The following is an 11,965-nucleotide window of genomic DNA, read 5'->3' on the forward strand; positions in this document are numbered from 1 at the left end:
AGAAGTATCGGGATTTTAACAACACTTTGGGAACTAAGACTAGAGGTGCACATGAAATATTTGTGTCAAATTTGCATGATACCATTGCTACTTATCCTACGCGGTTTTGGAGTTTCATCCGCTCAAAGTCCCAACTCCCTCCACCGTCTTCGTTTAAAGTAAAGAATGGGCAAATATCATGTCCTTTGGCCATAGCTAAGGCCTTTGGTGAATTCTTCTACCGAAGCTTTAGCACGTCAGACACTGCCTTATCTCTACCATCCGTTTCGACATCAGAAAAAACTCCTTGAAACGTTTGAAGAATGGATCGGCCTGTGGGCCAGATGGTATTACATCCTAGGCTTCTTAAATTGATGTCTCCTGCCATATTTGACCCGATGGTGAAAATGTTTAAGTTATCACTATCGATGTCTTCTCTGCCTTCTGGTTGGAAGCTTGCTAATGTTGTGCCGGTCTTCAAAGGGTCGGGCAAGCGCAACGATCTTTCAAATTATCGACCTATATCACTCACGTCTGTCGTTGGAAAATTACTGGAATCGATTGATTACGAGAAGCTGAATAAGTTCTTGGAAGACAGTTCCTTAATACCTACCTCGCAGTATGGATTTCGAAGGGTTGCTCTTGCACGCACCAGCTTCTGAAGTCTTTCCACGAGTGGTCTTCCTTTCTCGATGAGCGTAACCCAACTGACATTTACGTGGTGTCGTTTGACTGGTCAAAATCTTTGGCTCCGTTTGCCACAAGCGGCTTATTTTTAAACTTCAAAGAATCGGGATCACTGGTGAGGTATTGCTTTGGCTTCGGGATTTTTTATCCAATCGCTTTCAACGAGTGACCTATCGTGGTGAATTCAGCACGTACCTTCCAGCGCGTTCTGGAGTGCCTCAAGGCTCGATTTTGGGACCATTACTTTTCAACGTCTTTGTGTCTGATCTGCCATCTGTGTTGACTTCAAAATGTTATCTATATCAGTATGCGGATGACAGCTATATATATCTCGCAATTAGATCTTCCGCGGATCTTTTGAACTTGCAAGATAACATCACTAGTATTTTCAATTGGGGTGTGGCCAACAACATTTCCCTCAATATTAAAAAATGCAACGTCATGGTAATTACAAGGAGGAAGTCCCATGATGATGTCTCCTATAATATTAATGGCGTTCCACTTAACCGTGTGTACTCTATGAAGATTCTCGGTGTCGTCGTTTCAAGAGATCTAAAGTGGACCTCCCACATTAATTACGCTAGCAATCGAGCTCACCGCTTTTGTGGTCTTATTCGTAGAACCACTGGTTTTACGCCTGCATCTACCACATTCTTTCGTTCGATGTGCTTGCCAGTGCTGGACTATGCGTCTCCAGTTTGGAATCCTTATCTCAATAAGGATATTGCAGCACTGGAATGCGTACAGCGTAATTTCCCGAGTTACTACCTTAAGTAGCCTCGGTCGTATTTGCCTGGTCATATTCCTTATAGCCAACGCTTACGAAATCTTCACCTTTGGCCACTCTCCGTTCGTAGAAGTGTTTCGGATATGGTCACACTCTTGAAAATTGTCAAGTCACCGACCTTTAATACAGATGACAAAATGACATTATGCACCCGGAAGACCTGCCCTACGTATAATCTAAAGTTTGCTAGATGCTTGGCTTTAGAAAATTCCTTCTTCTTCAGAAGTGCACGGATTTGGAATCTTTTGCCAGCTGACATCCGGTAGAATGCCACTTCTCATTCAATTCAACATTTTTGGTCTTCTTTTCGGATTGGCTTTTTCAAAATTCTTAATTTATTTATTTATAATTTAATTAATATCTGGTATAATTTATATTGTGTATTTGTTTTTAAATTATTTATTTTAATTGTTTGTACTGTTTTGGTAACCACCCTGTATAGGCTTTGCCTCTGTGGTTGCCTGCAAACTTTGTGTTGCGAAATAAATATTATTATTATTATTATTATTATTATTAATGATTTATATGGTCATGCCGAGACAGACTATCATCAAGAAATTTATCATTAGGAGAATAGGAAGTGTCATACTTACAGTATTATGTTACTTATGGTATTAAGCAGTTTGTGAATACGTAGCTTTTTTATAACTTTGGTCGTCATTTTCCAAAATGGCGAATTTTTTACTCTTCTTTAAACGTGTGATAGAAGAGCGCTTCGTACTATTAGTAATAGATTTATTCACTTTAAGCACTTAAACAAAGTTACATAGAATGTTTATGGTGAACCAAAATAAAATAAAAGAAATTAGCACAAGGTTGCCAGGTAATCGGCGAGCGAAACACCTGGGGGGAACGAGTTAAGAACTGATGCTGCGTTCCCTCTTTGAACCGCAATAGCAATTCTTTGCGTGAGAAATTTCACCGATCGCGGTTCGCCGGTAACCTCACGAATTCGACGCCCGATTTAAACATGGCAATTTTACAAAATCTTTAATTGTAAGATGTGGAAACAATATCGATTTACCCGGTTTCAATGCATGTTTGACAGCTTCCGGTTTGCTGTATTACGCAAAGGGGCGGACTTAGAGTTCCTGGGTCAGGGGGCCCCGAAAGATCCCACGTCAATACGCTAGTTCAAAAAAAAACATTAAGCTTATTTAAATTGAATAACAGTTTTACCCCATGCTTTTTCAAAATGAAAACAACCAATAACTTTGAAACTATATTGATTCTATTTTTCATATTTATAGTATAAACGAAGTATGAAATACTCTTTCGACAAACACTAAAAAACGAATTCGAGTAAGTCGAAATACGGTACCGCGTAGCCTCTATTTCGTTTTACGGTGATCTATAGAGGTAAAACCGTACCAAATCGACTACCTTGTAACCTTACATTATCCACTCTGTGACTACGTGTCAGGCCGCTCAGCAGAGAGGTAGTAGCCCCACCCTTTTCCCAGCATTAAACAAATTTGAATAGTCGAACTATAATTTGGATAATCATGGTCCAGTTGTTTCTTCCTTTAAGTGGGTGCTATGGCATTTCTTTTTTGGTTTTAGTTACGTTGTGACTTGTCACGTATGGAAATCAGGAACGTATGTAATGAAGTGCTTCGTCTTAGACGAGGGGTAAGACACTCTGCGAACTCGGTGTAAACTGCCGTACCTTTGACAGTGCTAAATGGAACTCGCGAACTCTTGAAAATATGTACCTTTAACAGTGCTAAATGCACGAACTCGGTGTACCGATTATATGAGACTGTCTTACCCCTCGGTCTTAGAGGGGTAGGGTGAAAAGTTAGGTTTTTGCCTAGTCAAATAGAAAAAGGTTGGTTTTTGGGCTCAAACAGAGTTCAAATAGAGAGGAGCATGCAGTGGTATAGCCAGATGGGTGGGCCAAGGGGCAAGTCCACCTCCCCCGAAACGTATGGCTTTTTTTGTTTCCCATTGTGTGCTATCTCCGAAATCAAATCCTGGTTACGGTGCTGGGCTGGAATCCGGGAGAATGTCACTCAGAATTCAATTCCGTACTCAATTGAGTATCGGAATTCTTTTTTGGCATTTGGCTTCCGCAAAATTCTTAATTTCTTATGTTAAATTTAATTATTTTTAAATTTGGTTTTATCTATTTAAACCTTTTTTGTATGGAATCTAACCACCACGTATAGGCCTCTGTGGTTGCCCGCAGAGTTTTATTTTGCGAAATATTATTATTATTAAATCAACAAACCTTTCTAGCTTGAATATTTTTTAGATATAGACGCGTCATCAGTCATGATATTTTAAAATTACTGTGCAATAACACATTAATTGGTATAAACTAGATAGTAACAAATTTGCAAATAGCATTTGTTTGAATGAATTAAGCAAAAACGTATTAAATGGTTTTTCCAAATGAATTTCAATGATTTTCTCGAAATGGACTTTCGGTCCTTGATGCGTTTTCGCTAATTAAGGCAGTGGTGACGTCCCTATACTGAAAACGTCAAAGGGTACAAAATAATACGTAACGCAGAACAGGCGAAAAAAAACCACCTATTAAAAATATAATTTTATATAACATTAGGTGGTTTTTTTTCGCCTGATCTGGGTTTTTTGAGCAGGTTCAAAAGTGTAACCCTATGACGTCATTTTATTCCAATTCTATCTTGACGAAAAAAACGAGTTGGAGTAAGAAGGGATAAGTTAGAGGTTAAAGGTTATATATTTGTTTTGTTTTTAAGATGGCGACCGGTGGTGAGATCATCAATATAGGACTCATTTTTCTTATTTATTATGGGAATTTGAAGTTATGGGAATTCGAAGTTATGGGAATTCGAAGTTATGGGAATTCGAAGTTATGGGAATTCGAAGTTATGGGAATTCGAAGTTATGGGAAGGCGAAGTTATGGGAATTCGAAGTTATGGGAAGGCGAAGTTATGGGAAGGCGAAGTTATGGGAATTTTGTATTCGGGGTTTTGGTTCGAAGATATGAGAATTCTACGTAATGGGAATTCGGAGTTATGGGAATTCGGAAAAATGGAAATCGGTGTTATGGGAATTTATGGGAATTTTGTATTCGGAGTTGTGATTTTCGAAATTATGAGTCGTTCCCTCTAACACAGAGCTCGGCGTTTGGATAAGAAATAATCACTTTATTTATTTTTATCCACAAACGAAAATTATCGTTAATTATTAAATTGCTATATAGCCGTGGATAATATCCATGAATAAACAGTTAACCGTAATTTTTATGGTTAATCAAAACTTTAGCGGTTAATTTATCTGTTTCGCCGAGCTCTAATCTAACACCATGATAAAAATGATTAAAAAACATTTCCTTAAAAAATTCGAAAATTCATAATTAAACATACCTTCAATAAGTTCCCAAAACGTTTTAGGTGGAATTTCAATAAACTTTACCATGCGTTTTAAGCCTTGACGCCGTAAATAACGGGCAAAAATTGGTCACGACTCGCGGGGCGACCGAGTTAAATGTCGGGAGAGGAGGGCGACGCTATGAACGAAAGGAGCGCGAAGTGAACGCGTTTTCTCAGTCCGAATTCCCTTGTGGACGAGAGTTGCCTCTAAATAACGATGGTGGCGTTGGGGTAGCGGCGACACTAGCCTAACAACAACGCCTATCTTCATTGCAGTCCAGGGGTAAATGGTCTTAGTTTTCACGCTTGCGAGTGGCGGATGCGAATTTTGACAATTTTTATCCGCTACCAGCAAAAGTAAATAGGGGGAGAAAGTCTGGCACTTGGGTCCAACCGCACGACGTCTTATTTGAGGGGTAAATTTTTTTGGCTTCGGAAATGACTTCCCCCTCGCCTCTTTACAGGGATACAAAGGTATCGGTTGTACTCCGCCACGTTGAAAAATAGTTATCTATAAAATACGTGAATATTAAACTTTTGCATTCGATAATTTGGTTAATTTAGTTCCTAAATAAAGTAGAGATATGATAGAAACTAAAATGCGACATTTTAAAAATAATAACACGACTTTTGAAAAGAAATAAACCGTAACTAGAATAAGGCTCACTTAAATCTAAGAGCAGAGATCGGGACTAATTGGTAAATCTACGATATTAAGGCCTAACAATTTGCAAGTTTAACTGAAATAATAGCTATAGCTACGAGCTTTTTTTGTTTATTTTACAATTGATGTAGTAATTATTAATTAAAATCAACCGTTCTCGAAGGAAATAATTGTCAGCATTTGACAGAGAGACTATTTGAAATCGCGAGGCGGTGACATGGTTGCCAGGGAATAAAATTCAAAATTTTCATCTTGAGCGGGGACCGGAATACCACATATGCACTACTTCGCGCGTAATGTGCTATCGTTATTGGTTAGAAATATCACGTGACCACTAGCTCTTTAAAAAGGGTGTCAAGCATGGTGGAAGGTAAAATCTGAAGGTAGTGAATGATAGACTTTCTCCCCGTATATACTTTTGCTACCAGCGAGCATGAAAATGGGCCTTTACGTGTGCTGTGAGCAGAGCGATACACCTAGAGTTAGTGCTGTCGTTAAATACTGAAGAGTTCATAAGGGCATACACAGATAATTCAACTAACTTAACCAAGGCTAATGCTGACTTAAAATTATTGTGGAAAAACCTAAAATCGGACGAACTTAAGACCTTCTTTGGTAAGAAAGGAAATAACTGAAAATTTATAGCGGAAAAGGCAGCGTGGTGGGGAGGATTTTGGGAGCGTATGGTGCGCTCCACTAAAACTGCACTACGAAAAACGCTAGGCCACGCCCTCCTCAGTTTTCAAGAAATGAGACTGTGCTGACCGAGATCGAAGCGGGTATAAATTCGAGGCCGCTTACTTACGAATATTCCGATGTGAATATTAAGTTTAATCCTGAAAAAATAATATCTTTACCACACGAGCTATAACCATTTACCTATATTTTTACGCAAGTGTTAATTGCTGGAATAAGATGTTATTTGTTGACATGTATTTAAAGTGGATATTAAATCAAATACTTACGCCACCTCAATACCAAGTGGTTAAATTGCAAATAAAATCTGAAAAACTAGGATTTTTAGAATGATATGTATCCAGTATGATACAGTGTTAATTTCTAGACATGTTTCATCGTGTTGATACATGTATTATAGAAAATCTGTAATTTTTTGGGGTTGGTGTTTTTTGTTGATTGAATAAAAGGATAAACCTTTGGTTATGCTTAATGTTCGAAAAAGCTATTGCCTCCTATGACCAACTTGTTATTTTTCATGATCTTTTTCAACCGAATCAACTTTATTTGTATGTTTTCAAGTATGCCCTACAACTATCTCATTGAAAGTATTCACCTACCAATCAAAACATAATTTTTTTAAAAACATGAAAATCTTCTTAAATTTTCCTTAAATTTATAAATTAGAAAGTCCACTATAGTACCTTGAAAATTGCAAACCTCAAACTATCATAGTTTTCTAGAAAAACACCCTGTCAGAAAAAATTCAGACGCCCTTTATGAAAAATTCCTGAGGGGTACGATCAGTTTTTTTGAGGAACTCTTCAGGGGGGTGGGGGTTGCTCAGATTGAATCCCCCCCCCCCCAAAAGAAATTACCTTCACTGTTTAAGAACTTGATGGTTAAATACAAATTCAGTCTTGTTTTTACCTAACCCGGAATTCTAAGTCAAATGGACAAAGGTTATGAATAGATTCGAATTATTGATTTTCGCGTGTCGGTGTTCTTTACCGGTAATGGGTTCACTGGAGCGATAACCACAGCTACAATTGTCCCAGGCAAAGAATATAAAGCCCCAGAAATGGAAGGATTGATATTTTTGGCCGCATGTTTTGGCTGCGTTAGAAACTTCCGGCAAAGCAAATCAGAGTAACCGGAAACGGTTAACGCAACCCGGTCTCTCTTTAAAAACGAGAGGCGCAAAAGTTCCACTAGACGGAGATACACCTTCCATTCCTGGGGCTTTATATTCTTTGTCCCAGGAGCCAAATATTTTAACCATAGATTGATTAATATTCGTTCAGTTGCTGATTAGATTTTGTTTAATACTGCTTAATTTATGTAGTAAAGTCGTTCCCAAGAGCTGATTTCCAATTTGGTAGTTTCAATAACATTAGCGCCATCTATCGGTTTAAAAAAATATGCACTGAATTAGGCAGCGCGTTCTTAAAATAAGTCTCGCGCAAAAGTACTATCTTGGCCAATTGCGATAAATAAAAGCGCTTGTCAAAACTATTGAAGTTGACTGTACTTGTGGTATTTGAAAATACTTTTAAATTATTGAAACTAGCGAATTTCGCGAGAGAATAAAACCACGAAACAATTTTACGTTCTTTCTTTCTTCGTTGTCTTAGAGGTAAAGTTTAAATATGGAATATAACATCAGTTTACTTGATGCTGAAGAAAATAAACAGTAGGCCTATGATATTTTTGTAGACGAAAATGAATTTCAGAGAAAACCGATTGGTAAGTTAATTTCCGATGAAATATTATTTCCTTTTAAATTATAAATAAAATGTTTTCTTTTAACTTGATTTGAAACTTGACTAGCTTTCAGTGCCAAGGCTTAGCGATAAATTTAGTTTAAAAAATTTGAATACACATCTTTCTGATTGTACAAAAATAATAAATTCCTTTATTTATGATTATCAAGTAATTTTGTTAAAGTACAGGTATTGTTCTAAGAATCACGATCAGTGGCGTAACTAGGAACTTCGCCCCCCCCCCGCGAAAAATGACTTGGGGCCCTTTTAAATACCACCGATTTTAATCATAAACGTTTGGGGGCCCCCTAGTTCTCGGGCGCTATTTACGCCACTGATTCACGAGTCATTTTCTTCACCGGTTAAATCACGCAATACGGCAAACGTTTTGTGGATGGAGTCAACGACAATCGCCTGTCTCCTAATAGAGTAATGGCAGTGCTACGTCACACAACGTCACCCATGCTTTTTCGTATTCATAAAAAATTCGCGCCCACAAGGGCGGCCATGGCCAAAGCTACGTGCCCCAGCTTTGCCGATGGGAAAAGTGAAGAGTAACTCGCGCGCTTCTAACTTCAACAATCTCTAGATTAGCTAGTGCCTCGGGATCACGTTATTTAGTTTCCGTGGTAACCTATTCAATAACGCCAGGAGTATATAAAAAATTGCATTTTTAGTCCGCTTTTTGTATGGTCCGTGTGAAACAAGGTCTCATTGAAATTTTTTATATGGAAATGTTATACAGATGCATACTTACGAGTAATAATGTTACATATGGTGTTATTGAACGCAACTACGTTCCATTTTTTTCTCGAACGCGGTGTAATATAAGAGCAACAAACACAAGGAGAACGCAGCTAGCCTTTAAACACGCAGCGTTATGTACAAATTTCATTGGTCTAGCCTTTACGCTGAACGTTTTACGGGCATGGGAAGACAATTTCCGAATTTTCCCCTTCCGACGGCAGCAGGTGCTAAAGCGTCTAACCAATGAAAGTTGTACACAAGAAAATGAACGACTTTTTACGGGCAGTGTTTCCAATGTTCAATAAGACTCGAAAATCCCACAGCTCCCGGCAAAAAACCACCCAATAGCCACAACCCCTTCCATTCTCGAAAATTCCGCAGAAAATAGGCACAAAGTTTTGAGACCAATGAAATAATATTTTTTGTGTAGATTTTACTTTAAAATATTTTTTATTGAGGTATGCAATTGAAAATGCCGAAGTTGTTGTTTAAAGTCGGAAAAGTTCAATCTACCTTCGGAAAATCCTCAAAAACTGGAAAATCCCATGAAAACCTTTGAATTTGTAAAAAAAAATCCCTTTATCCCATTTCTCAAAAGTAGCAGTAAAAAGTCCCACGATATGGGATTTTTCCGACGATTTGGCAACACTGCTTACGGGTGGCGTTCTTCTTGTGTGGGTTGCTGTGTTTGTTGCTCCTAGGTGTAATCCCCCCAAACCCGCGCCCGGCCAACCTTATAGTGCGGCAAGCATTTTTACCAAGGACAGTAGTCCTTGTTTTTACGAACCTTGGGTGTAATCAATGTCATCGGAGTTGTGGCGCATCCTTTAGGGGCCCCCGTAACGTACGAAATTACACTGAATTTTTTTCCTTTTTTTTATAATCCGAGTTTCATTAAATTTATCTTCGGCGGCGTTTCGGCGTTATCTAAATAGTCGGCGGCGGCAGCGTTTGATCGGCGGCGCTATCCTCTAGGGACCACCTAAAGGGACTCCCCAACCAAGCTCAGTTTCGGAAGAAGGCTAGGAGCTGTCAAACTATCTCGAACTATTTTGGCTTTCTGCCTCCCGTTAGTGAAATATTGAGCATTTACTTTTGTATATAGTGCAATTTACTCTATTTCCTGTATATAATTTATAAATTTATCTCTATTTGTCTTGACGTGATGGGTCCTAGACCTTTTGTTGAGTTAATAAAGAACACCTTTTAATATACACCTGTACCTTTACATTGTGAGGTATATCAGGCATTTTTACCTGCTTTCAGTTGCGTAGCCAGGATTTTGTTTCGGGGGGGGGCACACCATTGACAAAAAAGTAAGAAAATAAAAATATTTGTACGTACGACCATACGTTTCGGGGGGGGGCATGTGCCCCCCCCCCCCGGCTACGCCACTGCCGGCTTTTATACCCTAACATCAGAGATCCTGGCAGTTATAGAGATGCGAAACTCCGTCGAAAACCTGACAGAAAAATGCAAGCATCAGCGCCGCCCTTCGGCCGGAAGGAAGCGCCCGTTTCAAGCCGAGAGACGCAAAAATTGTAAACAACAGCTGAAAACTATTCGTGAGTTCTGAACCGTTCAACAAGTCCCCTTGCGCACTATTCGGCAAAAAAAAATTCTAGAACTACCCAAATGCAAACTATTCGCAGACAAGAACCTCTTGTTGAACCGTTCGGAACCGTTCTAAATGGCACCTGCTCAAGAGCAAGTACTGGCCGGAACTCGAGGTTGAAATCTCAAAAATTCGTCTACACATCGGGCTGCGTACGTCAAATCGTACGAATCACAACTATTCGTACCAAAGTTCTGAACTATCCAGAACTTTTGCGTGACGTTACAGCTCAGTCCTAGGCCGTTCTCTTAACGGTTCAGAACTCACGAATAGTTTTCAGCTAGGGGTAACAATCCTAGGATCTCTGCGATTACTCCCCACGTACAGGCGTCGCTGCGATCGGCAAAAATTTGAAAAAAAACTGGTTTGCTTAGGGTATAGGGAGTTTCGCATCTTAGAGGTGTGCAAATACCATTTTTTGGGGATCGAATCGAATATCAAATATTTTTTTCAAAGCACGGCAAATACCAAATCGAATATTTATAACGTCAAATAATTTGGTCGAATATTTTCAGGGCAAAAATTTAGACCAGTTAACTGATCAAATACCAAATAGTATTTCGAATATCATATAATTCGACGTATTTGGTTTTCAAATAGTCAAATAGTTTGCATATTTGTCAAAAAAAGTAATTGAAATCACTGTTCGTTTTACTTGAAAATAGTAAAATATTAAACCAATTACAGTATAGCCTAGAACAAAGTTCTCTGGGCAAACTTGGTAAATTAGTGGTATAATGACAGGCCCGTCCTAAAAGATGGTCTTTTAAATTTTAAATTTTTCTATTTACTTAGCCTTCTCTAAGGCTCTTAATAAAAAACACTGAAGGGGGTCCATTGTCTCAGGCTGCAGAATTTTATATTACGCCACTGTGGTAAACTCTAACTTACCATTCAAATTAATTCTAATTGTTGTATAAAATTTCTTTATTTTCAACCTTCCTTCGAACAATTTTTTCGATTTGATCAAAATGAGTTAATCGTAACCTACAAAAATATACTGCATATCAACTTATCAATTATCATACATATTTTAATTGGGTACCAAGGCAAAATAATAATAATAATAATAATTAACTAGGCTAATACCCTAGGTAGCACTCCAGGGCCAAGTCTTCTAGCGACTTTTAACCTTTAGTAACTACTAACTACAATTAAAATCAAAGGACATGCTACATACTTCATAGTTTGCAAACACTTAATTAAAATTTCAAGTTTTTAAATATATGTAAAACGCGAGGGAGCAGATCTTTTGTTACAAATTAAAAAATTGCATTTATTTACTTTTAAATCAATAATTATTAATTTAGTTAACTCAAAAATTCTAAACAGAAAAATCCATAAAGTTACGTACTTCAACTTTCCTCCCGGTTTTTAGTTTTTTTTTGGACTTGGTTTACGTTTTAGACTCAATTTTAGTTTTACTTTGCTATTCTAGAAAATTCCATAACAAAACAGAACACGCGAGTAATCTAGCCAATAGGCGCTAGAATACATAGCTTCTGCCTTTCGCTAAGAAGTTTTAATACAAACGATATGGATAACGAACGCGCAAGCTACTCTTTATATGGTCCTTGGCGCTGCGGCCTTAAGAGAGGTGCCAGATATAAGGACGAGTTCGGAAATTTCCCTACGCTCTCCTGGGATGGCCTTGAACGTCAACAAATTAGAAAAAGACCCGCGGT

This window comes from Leiobunum rupestre, chromosome 7, assembly GCF_980474605.1.
Source record: "Leiobunum rupestre chromosome 7, qqLeiRupe1.1.hap1, whole genome shotgun sequence".
NCBI lineage: Eukaryota > Metazoa > Arthropoda > Arachnida > Opiliones > Sclerosomatidae > Leiobunum > Leiobunum rupestre.